This window comes from Passer domesticus, chromosome 11, assembly GCF_036417665.1.
Source record: "Passer domesticus isolate bPasDom1 chromosome 11, bPasDom1.hap1, whole genome shotgun sequence".
Lineage (NCBI taxonomy): Eukaryota > Metazoa > Chordata > Aves > Passeriformes > Passeridae > Passer > Passer domesticus.
The window spans coordinates 31,093,892-31,110,009 of NC_087484.1; the positions used below are offsets into that span (position 1 = coordinate 31,093,892).

The 16,118-nt window shown below is 54.5% G+C and overlaps 1 protein-coding gene and 1 long non-coding RNA gene across 2 annotated transcripts in view; one reads left to right on the forward strand and one right to left on the reverse strand.

Annotated features, from left to right (window-relative positions):
* The first annotated feature begins 5,655 nt into the window (after window positions 1-5,655).
* Window positions 5,656-16,118, forward strand: part of LOC135278267 (hydrocephalus-inducing protein-like) — a 71,265-nt gene continuing 60,802 nt past the window's right edge. The window contains exon 1 of the mRNA XM_064384815.1: window positions 5,656-6,643. The gene's annotated coding sequence lies outside the window, so the exon portion shown is untranslated. The remainder of the gene's footprint in view (window positions 6,644-16,118) is intronic.
* On the reverse strand, window positions 13,358-14,309 carry LOC135278994 (uncharacterized). The gene is made up of 3 exons (XR_010346364.1): window positions 14,186-14,309; window positions 13,886-14,075; window positions 13,358-13,611 (listed from the first exon to the last, which is right to left on the reverse strand). It is a non-coding gene; the product is annotated as an uncharacterized LOC135278994 (long non-coding RNA).

Below are 16,118 nucleotides of genomic sequence, written 5' to 3' on the forward strand. Positions count from 1 at the left end.
GTTGATGGGACAGGAGCCCTGCGGGGCAGTCAGGGACCTGCAGCTTGCAAGGTGCTCTGCTCTCCCTCAGGTGCTCTCGGAGAGATCCAATCCCAGCTGGGCACCTCAGGGCACAAGTGGCACTGCCTGTTCATGGGCACACAGCTGATGGCTGCCTGGAAAGGGGCACAGGTTTTAATACTTGCATATTTCATCATATACAAGCAAACCTTTATTACCTGGGTCACTTGAGTACATTTAAGAAATGGCAAAGTTATCCCATCGGGAACAGGAAATTATTTCCTGGATCTCATGGATTCTTCTACTGATGTCAGGAGAAGAAATACTGATCTTCCCCTCTATTTGAGCCACCAACATTCAGTCTAATATTTCATGACCCCCTCCTTCAGGTGTTTCCAGCTCTCCTGGTTAAATGGCCATGTCTAAGGACATCTCTTCAATTGGAGCAGCTGGATCTATGCCCTTCCCCTTGCTCCCAGATTTCCTCTTGCAGCTGTTTCCTCCAAACAACTCTCTCAAGAAGACCTTTAGAAGGACTTATTATTATTTTGTCCTTTGAGTTGGCCTCCCTGGAGAAATACCAACAAGAGATTCTCAGAGGCTCAAAACAGCCTTTACTGGGAACTTTAGAAAATTAGAGAAATTTTGGCAAAAGGTTTATTGTGACATTGTAGTGTTATAGTTTGTTAATTTAAGATTTTTCTAATTTTGAGATTTCTTAATTAATGTATTCATGAGTGTGGTGGGTTTTATTGTCACTTGAATATTTATATATTTATTTTGTTGTGAGATAGGATTAGGAGAAAAGTAAAGCAGGCTTAAAATTTTAAAAGGTTATAAAGAAAGTGTTAATAAAAGTAACAAAAAGAAAAAAGGGAGTAATGTAAAATACAAAGCTGTGTTTCATGTCAGGTACATACAGGCAACGTGTATATCTGTGATTGTGATATGTGTAGAAACTGACTGTGGGACAGTTATAAAGACAATTCTAATAAATAACTGAGGAAGGAAAGCATGGAAGAAGGCCTTTGAACCTCTCCTTTGTTCACAATTAATCTTTATAAATCTTGATTTAGGAGCATTTGAATTAAAGCTTTAAGGATGTTGCTGTTTGACAGGAATTTTCTGCTTTGAGCTAAAAAGAGTTTTGCAATAATAACCTTTTGAAGTATCATTTTAGAATATTGTTTGTAGTAAGGATCTTTGAAACTATAGCTTTAGAAGATATCAAAAGGAAACATGCTTATCTCGACGCATTAACAAAACAGTGAAAAGCAGCTTAACAAAGGAAGATGAACATCTACCCAAGGATTGATAGTTTCCACCAAGGGAAGCTGGATATCACTGTTATGAGATTTGCAATTAAAAGGTGAACCCATCTGGAATCTGGACCTCACCAGCTGAGAGATTTCTTCCTTCTTTCAGAAGACAGACACCACCATCTGGGGATACTCCTTTCTGGGATACATCCTGAGAAAAACTAAATCATAATAGTGTATAGAATTGTGACATAAAAATTGGGAATGGAAACTGCTGAGAAAACTTATGAGTACCCCTATCAATGCCTGTAAGCCTCAACTATCGGTGTGCAGTTGCAGGGAAAATTTCCCCCACTGTTACCAAGTGCTGTATTGCTCATACTTTACCATATTAATTAATATATTGATTGCTGCCTGAACATTGGTCTAGTCAAGCTTCTCATTTATAACACAATGAGACATAATCCCTGCTGGGATTGCATGGGACATGGGTGCCATTGCTGTGCCCAGGCCGGCTCTGCTGTGCCCGTGGCAGCGCCAGGGGAGTGCCCTGTGCCTGCCCTGAGCCCTGCAGGAGCCTTTCCTTGGCTGTTGTGTGCCCTGCCCAGGGCAGGAGGGCACTGCCGGAGCGGCTTTGGTGGCCCCGGGCACCCGGCCGGGCTGCAGCCGCTGCAGGGGCTCCTGGGGAATGTTGCAGAGCAAAGCTGAAAGCAAACAACAGTTTCTGGAGGGGATTCTGCCCCTGGGCTGTGCTGGGAGCCCAAGGGCAACAGCCCCAAGTGCTGGAGCTCAGTGTCCCTCGGCCAGGCCGTGTTCCCTGGCTCTGCCCTGTCCCTCTCCTGTCCCTGTCCCTGTCTCCTGTCCTTGTCCCTCAGCTCTCCCCTGTCCCTGTCCCCTGTCCCTTGGCTCTGTGGGGTCGGAGGTGGCAGCAGGACCCGGGGCAGCCCTGGGGGAGAACAACCCTGAGCCCCAGCTGGGCCAGTTGCCCCAGTTCCCCCAGGGGTGCCCAGGTCACTCCCAGCATGGGCCCTGTGGCTCCCAGTCACACCCAGTATGATCCCAGTAACTTTCAGTTGCATTCATTACAATCCCAGTATGATCCCAGTCACTCCCAGAATGATCCCAGAATGGTCCCAGGTGTTACCATTCAACCCTAGGATGGTTCCAGCCTCTTCCAGTATGGTTCCACTCACCCCCAGTATCATCTCAGTCACTCCCAGTACTCTCAGTACAATGCCCTTTTCCCCCACTATCATCCCAGTATGGTTCCAGTTACTCCCAGTACCATCCCAGTCACTCCCAGTATATTATTCCAGTAGCTTCCTTTATGATTGCTCTGTGATTCCACTCACTCCTGGCCTCTCCCAGTATATCCCAGTTGCCTGCAGCGTGCTTCCACGCACTCCCAGTTGCTCCCAGTAGCTTCCACCATGATTCCAGTTGCTCATAGCGACTCCCAGTCAACTCCAGCATGATTCCAGTTACTCCCTGTATATCCCAGTTGCCCCAACATAGTCCCAGCTGTTCTCAGCTTGCTCCTAGTGACTTCCAATATGATCCCAGTATGACCCCAGTCACCCTCACTGTGGTCCCAGTTGCTCCAGTATGATCCCAGTTGCTCTCAGTTGCCCCTAGCACTGGCCCAGTCATTCCAAGTGTGATCCCATTCTCCCTCAGCATGGTCCCAGTCAAACCAGTCACCCCCAGTATGGTTACAGACACTCCCAGTATATCCCAGTTGCCCTCAGCATACTCATGGTCCTTTCCAGTCACATCCAGCTAACCCAATATAGTTCCAGTTTCCACCAGTATGATCCCAGTCACTCCCAGTATATCCCAGTTGCTGCCACTATGATCCCTACTGCCCCACTTCTGGTCCTGCTAGGTTCCAGTGTGCTCTGATCCTGCTCCCAGTGGGTCCCAGTCCTGGGTGTGGTGTGTCCCAGTGTATTCTGGTGTGTCCTGGGGTATCTCGGTGTACCCTGGTGTGTCCCAGTGTCCCGGTCCATCCCAGCCTGTCCCAATCCATCCCTGTCCCGGTCCATGCCTGTCCCAGTCCATCCCAGCCTGTCCCAGTCCATGCCTGTCCCAGTCCATCCCAGCCTGTCCCAGTCCATCCCTGTCCCAGTCCATCCCTGTACCAGTCCATCCCTGTCCCAGTCCGTGCCTGTCCCAGTCCATCCCTGTCCCAGTCCATCCCAGCCTGTCCCAGTCCATCCCTGTCCCAGTCCATCCCTGTACCAGTCCATCCCTGTCCCAGTCCATGCCTGTCCCAGTCCATCCCAGCCTGTCCCAGTCCGTGCCTGTCCCAGTCCATGCCTGTCCCAGTCCATCCCAGCCTGTCCCAGTCCGTGCCTGTCCCAGTCCATCCCAGCTTGTCCCAGTCCATCCCAGTCTGTCCCAGTCCATGCCTGTCCCAGTCCATCCCTATCCCAGTCCATGCCTGTCCCAGTCCGTGCCTGTCCCAGTCCGTGCCTGTCCCAGTCCATGCCTGTCCCAGTCCATCCCTGTCCCAGTCCATGCCTGTCCCAGTCCATCCCAGCCTGTCCCAGTCCGTGCCGGTCCCTTCCCAGCCGCCGTTTCCCGGATCCTGCCCCTCCCGCCCCCGGAGCTGCCGCCGGATGCCCCCCAAGGTGCTGCCGGGGCTCGGGGGCTTCGTGTTGGGCTTCGTCTGCTGGGCTGGGGCTCGGCCTCCCCTGCGGGAGAAGGTGAGGGGGGTCCCCGGGGGTCGTGTCCCCCCTCAGAGCGCGTCTGACTCCCCCATGTCCCCCCATGCCGGGGTCACCCCCTTTTCTCTGCCCAGAGCTCCCGACCCAGCTCCTGCTCCCCCTGGGAGGGGCTTTGGGGACTCCCCCGGGGACCCCCTTGAATCCCCATTTTGGGGCACTGGGACCCCCCTGCATCTCCTTCCCCAGTTCCAGGACCCCCTGCACTCCCTTGTCCTGCACCAACACCCCCTGCACCCCCTTTCCCGGGTATCCCCCTCTGCCAGCCCCTGGGTTCCCTGTTTCCATGAGCCCAGGGACCCCCGGACCCCCATTCCTGGCTAGCCCGGGGCACCTCACCCCCAGGCCTCCCTTTGCTGGGAAACCCGGGCTGGGCACGGGGCTCTGCAGCTGCTCTGGGATTTGTGATCCCCCAGAGGAAAGGGAGGGAACAGGAGAGAGAGAGACAAGGGGATCGGCAATCAGGGATCGCAGTCCCAGCTCCCAGTTCTGCTCCGCTGGGGCTGGGACCCGCAGCCACAGGAAAAATGGATCCAGGATCCCAGTTGTCTTAGGTTGCAAATAGGGGAATTCTATTCCTATCTGTTAGAGGTGGGGCACTGATTGTCTGTTCATTGGGCACTTTTCTTAATCTCTTCCACAACCAATCCCCCCCCCCGCCACTTTGTACAAGGGCAGGCAAGGACAGGACAAGGGAGACTGGATCCAAATGGAGACAGATTAGGTTTAGCTAAGGGATTCAGAAAAAAAGACTCTCCTGGAACAGGTTGCCCAGAGAAGGCGTGCATGTCCCGTCCCTGACAGTTGTCAAGGCCGGGCTGCACGGAGCTCCAGACAAGCCGGTCTAGTGCAAGGGCTCCCCAGCCACAGCAGCGGGGTTGCAGCCATGGGATTCTTCAGATCCCTTCCAAGCCCAGCCATGCCACGACTCCATGATTCTGGGATGCTTCCCCTTCTCATCCTCTGGCAGAAAAAGAAACTTGGCCCCAAGTTCCACACTGCAGCCCATGTCTTTTGGCAGCCTGCAACTGTCTCAAGAGAGGATGAAAAGAGATGACATTACTGACACGATTTCCCTTTTCGACTTCAAAATTCAATGCTGCACTCCTGTCCACTCAGGCAAAACTGTCAGAAGAGGCAATTCTTCCCCATGAAATGCTTCGTCTCACCCAAAGAAGAAAGAAGCCACAAGCCAGCACTCTTCTTTATTGCTCCATTGTTTTCTTTGGTTATTTCTCTAATAGGAATGACTTTGGGGTGTGATTTGTTTCTTTCTCTCTTTCGTTCCGCGGGGCACAGAAGCAGCAGCAGCGCTTCTCTCGATGGGTTTTCCGTTCGACTTTCCACTGGCTCCCCATCCCCTTCTCGCTCTCACACTCGCTCTGCTCCCGTCCCGTCCCGTCCGTGTCCCACCTCTCCCGCCCGGCTCACGCCGCGTCCCGCACGGCGCCCCTCGGCGGGGCCGCCCCGTGCCCGCCGCTGCCCGGCCCGCCGTGCTTCCGCCTCCGCCGGGCTCCCTCCGTCCCGCCCGTGGCGCCGCTGGAGGTGCCGCTCGCTCTGCTGCCGGCGGAGCAGCACGGTCTTTCGGCTCCGCCTGGCGCGGGCTCTGGCCCGGCCCCGGCCGAGGCCCCGGCCCCGAAGGAAGCCCCTGCCACGGTTCCGCCCGCAGCCGCCCCGCTGCCGCCCGGCTCCCGGCCCGCCGCCGACAGCGCTGCCGGCAGCTTCCCCGCTCCGAGCTCCGCCGCTCGCCAGCTCGGCCGCCGGCCCCGAGCCGCCGCAGCCCGGGGCGGCTCGGCAAGCAGCAGCGCGCCGGGCGCTCGGCTGCCCCGGGCACAAGAGCGAGAGCGCGGTGCCGCCCGCACGGGCGGAGAAGCCTCGCCCAGAGCAGCTCTGCCGGGAGGGCCGCTGCTGGGCAGCGGCGGCTGCGGCAGCGTTTACTCCGGGACCCGGTAAGAGACGGGGCCGGGTCGGAGCGGGGCGGCGGGCGGCGAGCTGAGCCCGCCGCTGGCCTTGGCTCGCAGGCGGCCATCAAGCGAGCGTGCCGGGAGCGCGTCTGGGAGTGGGCGCGGCCGGTGAGGGAGCGGGGCCCGCGGAGGAGCCGGCGGGGCGAGCCGGGCGGGGCTGAGGCGAGGCCCGGCAGGGCGGCAGGCGGAGGGGAGCGAGCGTGGAGAGAGCGGGGCCCGCGCAGCGTGCCGGGCCGGGCAGTGGCGAGCCGCGGCGGGGCCGGGCAGGGGGCCCAAGGCGCGGCGCAGCATCGGCCCCGCTGTCGGCATCGCGGTCCCCCCGCAGCACAAGGGCGCCCTTGTGGCCCTGGAGCTGGCGCTGCTGTGGAAGGTGTGGCGGCCCGGCTTCCGCGGCGTGGTGCGGCTCCTGGGCTGGTTCGAGGTGCCCGACGGCTTGGCGCTGGTCATGGAGCGTGCGGAGCGCAGTCAGGAGCTCTGGTACTTGCTGGAGGAGCGGGGCTTCCTGACGGAGCCCGTGGCGCGGGGGCTGCTCCGCCCGGTGCTGGAGGCCGTGCGGCCCTGCAGCAGCCGCGGCGTCTACACCGCGACATCAAGGCCGAGAACGTCCTCGTGGACCTGGGCACAGGCGAGGCGAAGCTCATCGACTTCGGGTGCGGCACGATCCTCCAGGACACGTTCTACACCCGGATGTCAGGTGAGCCCAAAGCCGGGCCCAGCCGGGCAGCGGAGGTTCCCCCCTTTGCTGGCAGAGGGGGAACAGGGAGGGAGGGAGGGAGAATCCTTCTTCAGCCAGCTGCAGCCCAGTTGGTTTTCGGCAGGGCAGGGGCTGGCTGTTGTGGAACGGGAGCTGGCTGGGAGGGAGGGAGGGAGCAGCATGGGCCTGATGAGCTGCGCCCGTGTCCCATAGGAATGCCGGAGTACAGCCCAGCGGAGTGGATCCTCTTTGGCTGCTCCCATGGCCAGCCAGCCACCATCTGGTCCCTGGGCATCCTGGTGTACGAGCTGTGCTGTGGGCACCTTCCTTTCCCAAGGAGATGTGGAAAGGCCATTGGATCCACACCATCCAAAAGACCTGGTTTTCCCGTGCCTCTCCCTGGCTAGAGGCAGGGCCCCTTTAGCCGTGGTTATTCTTTCTTTCCTGGGCGTTCATACTAGAGGTACCTTTTAAGGGGATCTGACAGATCATACCCAGCAGCTTGGTCATGGCAGGAGGCTACCTTCACCTTACTGGAACTCCCTCGATTAGTGTTTCCTTCCTTGAGTTGAGTTTTCCCTCCTTGTGCTGCTAAGACAGAAGTGGGTTTCCCATCCCACGTTCCCATGCCTTCCCCATGGTCACTCAGGAAGAAGCACAGGTCAGTTCGTGGGATGTACTCTCACAGTAGCTGGGGGACGTTGGGCTCTGACTTTGGGGCCTGTGACTTGCACTAGTGCTGCATTTATCTTACCTCCTGCCTCATCTCCCTCATTTCCTCTTTAAATTCTTTTCTGAGGTCCTTAACCACAGCACAGACTGCATCAGGCCTGCATGGGGCCATTGATCACACTCTCATTATTTCTAAGCTTGTTGGTGGCAGAGCCCACTGTGTCTCGGTTGGTATGGGCATTAATGGTTGCAGTGAAGGTGGTGTATTGAGATGGCCCCAGATTTGCCAGACTCCACAGCATTTGGGTGCTCTGATTTCATCTTCGATCTCCTTGGTTCTACAGGGGCGACTGCTGCTGGCTGTGGCTGCCCTTGCAGTTCAGCTGGAACCTGGATGGTTGTAATGTCTGTGGGTTTCACTCCTGCACCGTCAGACTCTTCCTCTTTGAGGCAGGGGGAGGGTTTCTCACCAGCTGGGGATGTGTGTGTGCTCCTTCAGCATCTGGCCACCTCCTTGTTTGGGGAAGGGTTTTCTTTTCTGTTCTTCCTTTTCACCTGTAGAATTTCTTGCCAGTGAGTTGCTAATGGCAGGTGATTGCTGGGTGCTTCAGACAAAGGGAGAGCTCTGTTTCTTTGGGAGTTTTCCCTGGGGAAGCAGGAGGAGGGCCAGAGCTACGGTGGGATTTGGGCTGGGGGAAGGGGCTGGGTGCAGCTCCTAGCCCTGTCTTGGCTTTGGAGGAGCACTGTGGGAGCCACTGCTCATGGGGAAAGGAATTCCACTGCTGCTGCAGGAGCCCAGCCCAGAGCTGCTTCCTCTGCCGTGGGGTGAGCCTCTGCTGGTGACAACAGCCACTGAACTGGGACCTTATTAACACCCACCTCAATAAAGGAGACGCCAATCCCCTTCTGCTCGGATGCCTGGGATCCTGAGCTCGGCTCTCCCTGCCCTGATGGGAGCCCCTCACCCCTGCCTGTTAGCTGTACTTAGCCGAAGCAGGAGGCCCGAGGCATCATCTTACAAGGGTAACAAGGCTCTTCTTTTATAGGGCTTTACCTATATGCAACATTGACATACAATTCTTTCAGTCTTAAAGAATAATCTTAAATTTCATTCACGTGAATTTTGACCTCTGTAATATTTGTGTATGATAGATTTGAGTTAACTCTGTTCTGAATCATGTCTTCATAGAATCATAGACTCATGGAATCACTAAGGTTGGGAAAGGTCTGTGAGACCATGGAGTCCCAGCAGTGCTCGATGCCCAGCTTGTCCCCAGCCCAGAGCCCTGAGTGCCACCTGCAGGCCTTCCTGGGACAGCTGCAGGGATGGGCACTGCAAAGCTCCCTGGGCAGCCCCTGCCAAGGCCAGAGCAGCATTTCCCTGGGGAAATTCCTCCTGGTGTCACTTCCATCTCCTTGATGTCATCCTCCACATCTACTTCCATGTCCTCAACCTGCTCTTCCACGTCCACCTCCATCATTTCTTCCTCATTCAGCACCATGTCCACTTCCATCTCCTCCACAGTGTCTCTGTTAGTCTGCAAGAGACAGCACAATCTCACAGTGGGGTTCCTGTCCCACACCATCCATTGCCACGTGGCTGCAGCCTGCTCAAGCAGGCTGCCCCCTCCCTAGAATGGCACTGTACCTCCACTGGCGCAGCAGTGCTCATCCTGCTGGGGTTGGTGCTCCAGAGCAGGCAGCAGGAAAAGCCCAGGCAGCAGCAGCAACAGCTGAGTGCTGCCGGGCAGAGCGCAGAGCGAGCGCCAGCTGAGCGCTGGCAGCAGGCAGAGTGTCTGCTGTGGTGGTTTCCAGGTGCTGGACGTTCCACCTGGAACACTGTGGGAGCTGTGATGTCACAGAAGTTTCAGGGCCGCTCCACACTGGGAGGTGGGCGTGGTGGAATGATGAAATCCTTGAATGGTTTGGCTAGGAAGGGACCCTAAAGATCATCTGGTTCCAAGCTGAGCAGCCTCCCAGCACAGCAGGTTGCTGCGGCCCCTGTCCAAGCTGGCCTTGGATGTTGGTGGGCATGGGGTATGCACAGCCTCTCTGCGCTGGTCCCTGTGTCAGGGACAAGCACCCTGACAGGAAAGAACTTCTTGCCATCATGGAATGGATTCCAGCTCTTGCAGTTTCATCCCATTCCCCCTTGTTCTGTCACTTCAGTTGCTGACAAAGAGTCCTCTCCCACTTCCCTGTGGGTCAGGCTGTTCCTGCAGTGTCACACATGTGGCTGAAGCTGCAGCCAGGAGAGAGAGAAGCCAAGCTGGCAGAGAGAGGAAATGGGGAAAGTGACATGAGAGATGAGAGGAGAAGGAAAAAGTAGAGACATGCAAGGCATTGGGTTGGGTGATTTGTGGCATTCCTGCCTTTTATTAGAGGCCAGGTTCTCTGGTGCACTCAATGACTGTGTGATTGCGGCGTGTCCACAGTGAGCCCGTGTGAGCGAGCTGCACTCCCAGAGGCCGGAGCACACTTGCTTCAAGTGCTGATGAATGAGGCCAGAGATGGGTCTTTGTGTGGAACCCCAAACGCTGTGCATTGCCATGAAGAGGGTCCAGGGCCAGAGAGAAAATGAGGCTGGGGTCTGAGGGTTTCATTCGGGGGGGAGAAGGGGTGAAGCCAGGACCAGCAGGGGAGAAGAGAGAGGAGAACATTCTCTGGAGAGTAGATATAAGGAAAAAATGGCAGTTGAAGTGGGTGATAGCAACAAAACCTGCAGATTGCAAGAGGCTGCAAGTGGCCATGGGTGAGAGCCTTGCATTCAGAGGGGTTTCTCTGTTTCACCTTGGTCCCCTTTGCCCTAAGGTATTACAGTTGCAATGAGAGGCCCCTGGGCCTCCACAAGTGCCCCCTTTTTGTTTTCAAGAATGAAGGCTTCTGCCATGGACTTTTGCAAGCGTTGAGCAAAACTGGATAGAATAACCAAGACAATGAATACAAGAAACAAAGCCCACAAAACAGTCTTGACTAAATCACAGAATCACAGAATCATGAGTTTGGAAGAGACCCCTAAGATCATCAAGTCCAACCTATGCCCTAACATCTCAACTAGACTATAGCACCAAGTGGCATGTCCAGTCTTTTTTTAAACACATCCAGTGATGGTGATTCCACCACCTCCCTGGGAAGACAGTTCCAGTGCTTTATTATTCTTTCAGTGAAAATTTTTTTCCTAATATCTAACCTATACCTTCCCTGACGTAGCTTGAGACTGTGTCCCCTTGTTCTGTCAGTTGCTGCCCGGTGGAAGAGACCGACCCCCACCTGTCTACAACCTCCCTTCAGGAAGTTGTAGAGAGCAATAAGGTCACCTCTAAGCCTCCTCTTCTCCAGGCTAAACAACCCCAGCTCCCTCAAATGTTCCTCGTAGGGCTTGTTTTCCAAGCCCCTCACCAGCCTCGTTGCTCTCCTCTGGACACGCTCAAGTATCTCAATATCCTTCCTAAATTGAGGGGCCCAGAACTGGACACAGTACTCAAGATGTGGCCTCACCAGTGCCGAGTACAGGGGGAGAATGACCTCCCTGCTCCTGCTGCTCACACAAGTCCTAATGCAGGCCAGGATGCCGTTGGCCTTCTTGGCCACCAAGGCACATTGCTGGCTCATATCCAATCGGCTGTCAACCAGCACCCCCAGGTCCCTTTCTGCCTGAACACTATCCAGCCACACCGTCCCCAGCCTGTAACGCTGTAGGGGATTTTTGTGGCCAAAATGCAGAACACGGCACTTAGACTTATTAGACTTCATATTGTTGGACGTAAAGATGAAAGCCAGCCTTTCATGCCCCAGTCTTTCAACAGTCCAGTGAGCCAGTCGTTGTTGCCTTTTGTCTGGATCTTATTGATTTGATCTGTGAGCAGCTGGCCGCTCTGGTATACTGAGTCCCTATGTGAGAAGAGGTTGACATGCGTGGCCATGGGCAAGAAATTGTGGCTTGGCTGTGGAACCACCCATGCGAAGGCATGCGGCATAGTTAGGAGCATCCAGCTTCCTGCTGCAGTGGCAACAAAGGACAGCATCCTTTGACTTTAGCTAATTTAGTAGTGGGTGGAGGCTTGGGTGGCCTGAAAGTAAAGAGATAGGGAGATTGCAATGTGAACCTTAAATTCTGGTCCCACTAAACTTTCTCTTCTGTAAGGCAAGGGTTTGAAGTCAGCTTATTAGAAGAATCAAATATCAAGGCTAGAATACAGTTTTTCCAATTGTTAAGCGGGATATCGCAGTTAGTGGTGTCTGAGCTCTCTTGGTGTTGGTGTGTGTGGTCCACACTGCTTAGGAGATCTTCTTCTGTCCTTCTTCTTCTTTTGCAGGCTGCTGCTGTCTCTCTTAGGCTTTTGTTCTGTTTTTCTGATGGTGGCTGTGGTGTTTGCCTGGCCATTGGCAGAAGAGTTTTATGTTTTTTGCTGGGATGCGTCTTGGGCCTGCTGCTGTAGAGACACAAGCATATCCTCCCTCCCAAGTAATGAATGGGAAAGGGCCCATAATTTCTTTGGATTCAGGGTCTTTGATCAAGACAGGTGGCTTTTCTTTTTATTGGGCTGCCAATTAAATATAAAATGCCTGATGACTGGGGGAGTTGTTCAAAAAGTTGAGCACATCAAGGGCCTTGGCCAGGCTCTCAATGGGAGATACTATGTGGACTCCCTGTCTCTGTTGATCAAGGATCCTTTGGATGGAAGAGTGGGCCCTCTGGACGATGGACTGTCCTGTGGCAGAGTGTGGTATGGCTGTGACATGTTTTGTAGCCCACTGGTCAGAAAATGGTTGGAATCAGTGGGAGGTATAAGCAGGACCATGATCAGTTTTAATTTCCTGTGGAACAGGGGAGGTGGAAAAGGCTAAAAAGTAACGTTTTATAGCATCTTTTGATTTTTCAGCAGCATGGGCAGGGGCAGAAACCGCAGCGTTGTCGGTGTGGATTGAGACGGGGATGTATTTTAGTCTCCCAAAAGGGGCTTGGTGTGTGATGTGTGATTGCCCGATCTGGAGAGTCTTTAGTCCTCTTGGATTGAGTGCAGCTCTGACAGAAGCAAAGGCACGTTGCTGACAATTTGGGCAGGTGGCTGCCATGAATCTTGCCCGATCTTGGGTAATTTTAAAGATGCTGAGCGGTGCAGGAATGTTTTGATGGTAGAAGTGGTGGCGGATCCTAGCCTGGTCAGAAAGATTCCGTAGGGAGGTTTGGACAACCCTTGCTGAGGCATCTGCTCTAACATTGCCTACTATGAACCCAGGAAGGGTGGTATGAGGCCTTGTGTGCATGATATAGCGTGGGTGTTGTCTGTGGGACAAAAGAGAAATGAAAGGGGAAAGCAAATGCTCTAGTTGGGGTTAGAAATGTCTTTGAAAATGGAATTTTCAGCCCGCTGCACTAGGCCATAGACATCTGCCGAATCAGTGATCAAACGAATAGGTTCTCTGAAAGTGGAGAAGATCCTAAGGACTGCAGTCAATTCAGCAATTTGGGCAGGGTGAGGATCCCCTGGCTTGGCTTTTGTCTCTTGAGCAATGCGGAGCCACGGCAGTGCAGAGCAGGGTGGGAAGCTGAGCCCGGAGCCTTTGGAGGCTGCAAGCCTTAAACATCAGCCCCTGCAGCAGCCCAGATGCAGGTGCCACAGTTGCCAAGGCTGTCAAGGCCTTGAGAGCGGGCAGGTGGATTTTGCATCCCTGTGGGCTGATGGCGGCTCTGGAGCCAGGAGTGGCTGTGGCTGCAGCAGGAAGGGTGGCTGAAAGTTTCCTGCCTTGCTTTGCTGGCATGGCTGCAGGGGCCAGTGCAGTGAGAGCCCCCTCTGTGCTGGTGAGAGCTCAGCTCTTGGGGACGCGGCTGTGCCCCAGCCCAGGAGCAGCAGCAGCAGTGGCCAGCGGCAGCAGTGGTGTCAGTGGGACCCCCTGTGCACAGGGAGCCCCAGCCGCGGGGTGGCCGTGGCAGCAGCCCCAGGGAGCTCCAGCCCCGGGATCCCGGAACAAGTGGAAATCCCAACTGTGCAAACGCTGCCCGTGCCCAAAGGAATGACAAAGAGAAGTGAGGTTTTAAAAAGAAGCCGTATTTATTTGCCAAAGATTGCCAAACTCTAGGATTTACAGAACACCTTTCATTACAACAATCCTTATAACAACAACAACAACAATAACAATCTACAGGATTTATTTACATGGGATCCTATGGACTAACAATCTTCAAAACATATTTACAGAGAACTATTAACCTAAGAACATATTTACAAAAATATCCTAACTTTTCAAACATATATACACAGGCGTAATACGTACGGCCATCATCTCCAGCAGTCCTGGAAGGAAGAGAGAAGCAAAGCTGGAGTCTGCTGCCAGCCCTGGGCCCAGCTGGGCTGGGAGCTGGGCCCCAGGAACTGGGACAGGACTGGCAGGGCTGGTGTGGCCCCAGGCAAGTGCAGGGCCGGCCAGGGCTGGTGCTTGTGGCAGCACAATCCAGGCCCCCTGCGGGCAGCGTGTCCCTGAGCGGGGCCATCCAGCCCAGCCCCAGCCTGGCGTCAGGGCAGCCACTGTGTCTGTGGGCATGGCATGGGGAGCATCTGCCTGTCTTACTTGTGGGGCTCCATCTTCATCCAAGGACCATGGGCTCCTCCTCATCCTTCTCATCCACTTCCATCTCCTCGATGTCATCCTCCTCATCAACTTCCATCTCTTCAACCTGCTCTTCCACATCCACCTGCATCCTTTCTTCCTCATCCTGCACCATGTCCACTTGCATCTCCTCCACAGTGTCTCTGTTAGTCTGCAAGAGACAGCACAATGTCAGAGTGGGGTTCCTGTCCCACACCATCCATTCCTACATGGCTGCATCCTGCTCAAGCAGGCTGCCCCCTCCCTGGAATGGCACAGTACCTCGACTGGCGCAGCAGTGCTCATCCTGCTGGGGTTGGTGCTCCAGAGCAGGCAGCAGGAAAAGCCCAGGCAGCAGCAGCAACAGCTGAGTGCTGCCGGGCAGAGCGCAGAGCGAGCGCCAACTGAGCGCTGGCAGCAGGCAGAGTGTCTGCTGTGGTGGTTTCCAGGTGCTGGACGTTCCACCTGGAACACTGTGGGAGCTGTGATGTCACAGAAGTTTCAGGGCCGCTCCACACTGGGAGGTGGGCATGGTGGAATGATGAAATCCTTGAATGGTTTGGCTAGGAAGGGACCCTAAAGATCATCTGGTTGCAAGCTGAGCAGCCTCCCAGCACAGCAGGTTGCTGCGGCCCCTGTCCAAGCTGGCCTTGGATGTTGGTGGGCATGGGGTATGCACAGCCTCTCTGCGCTGGTCCCTGTGTCAGGGACAAGCACCCTGACAGGAAAGAACTTCTTGCCATCATGGAATGGATTCCAGCTCTTGCAGTTTCATCCCATTCCCCCTTGTTCTGTCACTTCAGTTGCTGACAAAGAGTCCTCTCCCACTTCCCTGTGGGTCAGGCTGTTCCTGCAGTGTCACACATGTGGCTGAAGCTGCAGCCAGGAGAGAGAGAAGCCAAGCTGGCAGAGAGAGGAAATGGGGAAAGTGACATGAGAGATGAGAGAAGAAGGAAAAAGTAGAGACATGCAAGGCATTGGGTTGGGTGGGCTGCGGGATTCCTGCCTTTTATTAGAGGCCAGGTTCTCTGGTGCACTCAATGACTGTGTGATTGCGGCGTGTCCACAGTGAGCCCGTGTGAGCGAGCTGCACTCCCAGAGGCCGGAGCACACTTGCTTCAAGTGCTGATGAATGAGGCCAGAGATGGGTCTTTGTGTGGAACCCCAAACGCTGTGCATTGCCATGAAGAGGGTCCAGGGCCAGAGAGAAAATGAGGCTGGGGTCTGAGGGTTTCATTCGGGGGGGAGAAGGGGTGAAGCCAGGACCAGCAGGGGAGAAGAGAGAGGAGAACATTCTCTGGAGAGTAGATATAAGGAAAAAATGGCAGTTGAAGTGGGTGATAGCAACAAAACCTGCAGATTGCAAGAGGCTGCAAGTGGCCATGGGTGAGAGCCTTGCATTCAGAGGGGTTTCTCTGTTTCACCTTGGTCCCCTTTGCCCTAAGGTATTACAGTTCAATGGCAGGCCCCTGGGTCTCCACAACTGCCCCCTTTTTGTTTTCAGGAATGAAGGCTTCTGCCATGGACTTCTGCATGCGTTGAGCAAAACTGGATAGAATAACCAAGACAATGAATACCAGAAACAAAGCCCACAAAACAGTCTTAACTAAAGGTGAAAGCCAGCCTTTCGTGCCCCAGTCTTTCAAAAGTCCAGTGAGCCAGTCGTTGTTGTCTTTCGTCTGGATCTTGTTGATTTGATCTGAGCAGCTGGACGCTCTGGTATACTGAGTCCTTATGTGAGAAGAGGTTGACAAGCGTGGCCATGGGCAAGAAATTGTGGCTTGGCTGTGGAACCACCCATGCGAAGGCATGCGGCATAGTGAGGAGCATCCAGCTTCCTGCTGAAGTGGCAACAAAAGACAGCATCCTTTGACTTTAGCTAATTTAGTAGTGGGTGGAGGCTTGGGTGGCCTGAAAGTAAAGAGATAGGGAGATTGCAATGTGAAACTGAAATTCTGGTCCCACTAAACTTTCTCTTCTGTAAGGCAAGGGTTTGAAGTCAGCTTATTAGAAGAATCCAATATCAAGGCTAGAATACAGTTTTTAGAAATGTTAAGCGATATATCCCGGATAGTGGTGTCTGAGCTCTCTTGGTGTTGGTCTGTGTGGTCCACACTGCTTAGGAGATCTTCTTCTGTCCTTCTTCTTCTTCTTTTCCAGGCTGCTGCTGTCTCTCTTAGGCTTTCATTCTGTTCTTCTGAAGGTGGCCCTGGTG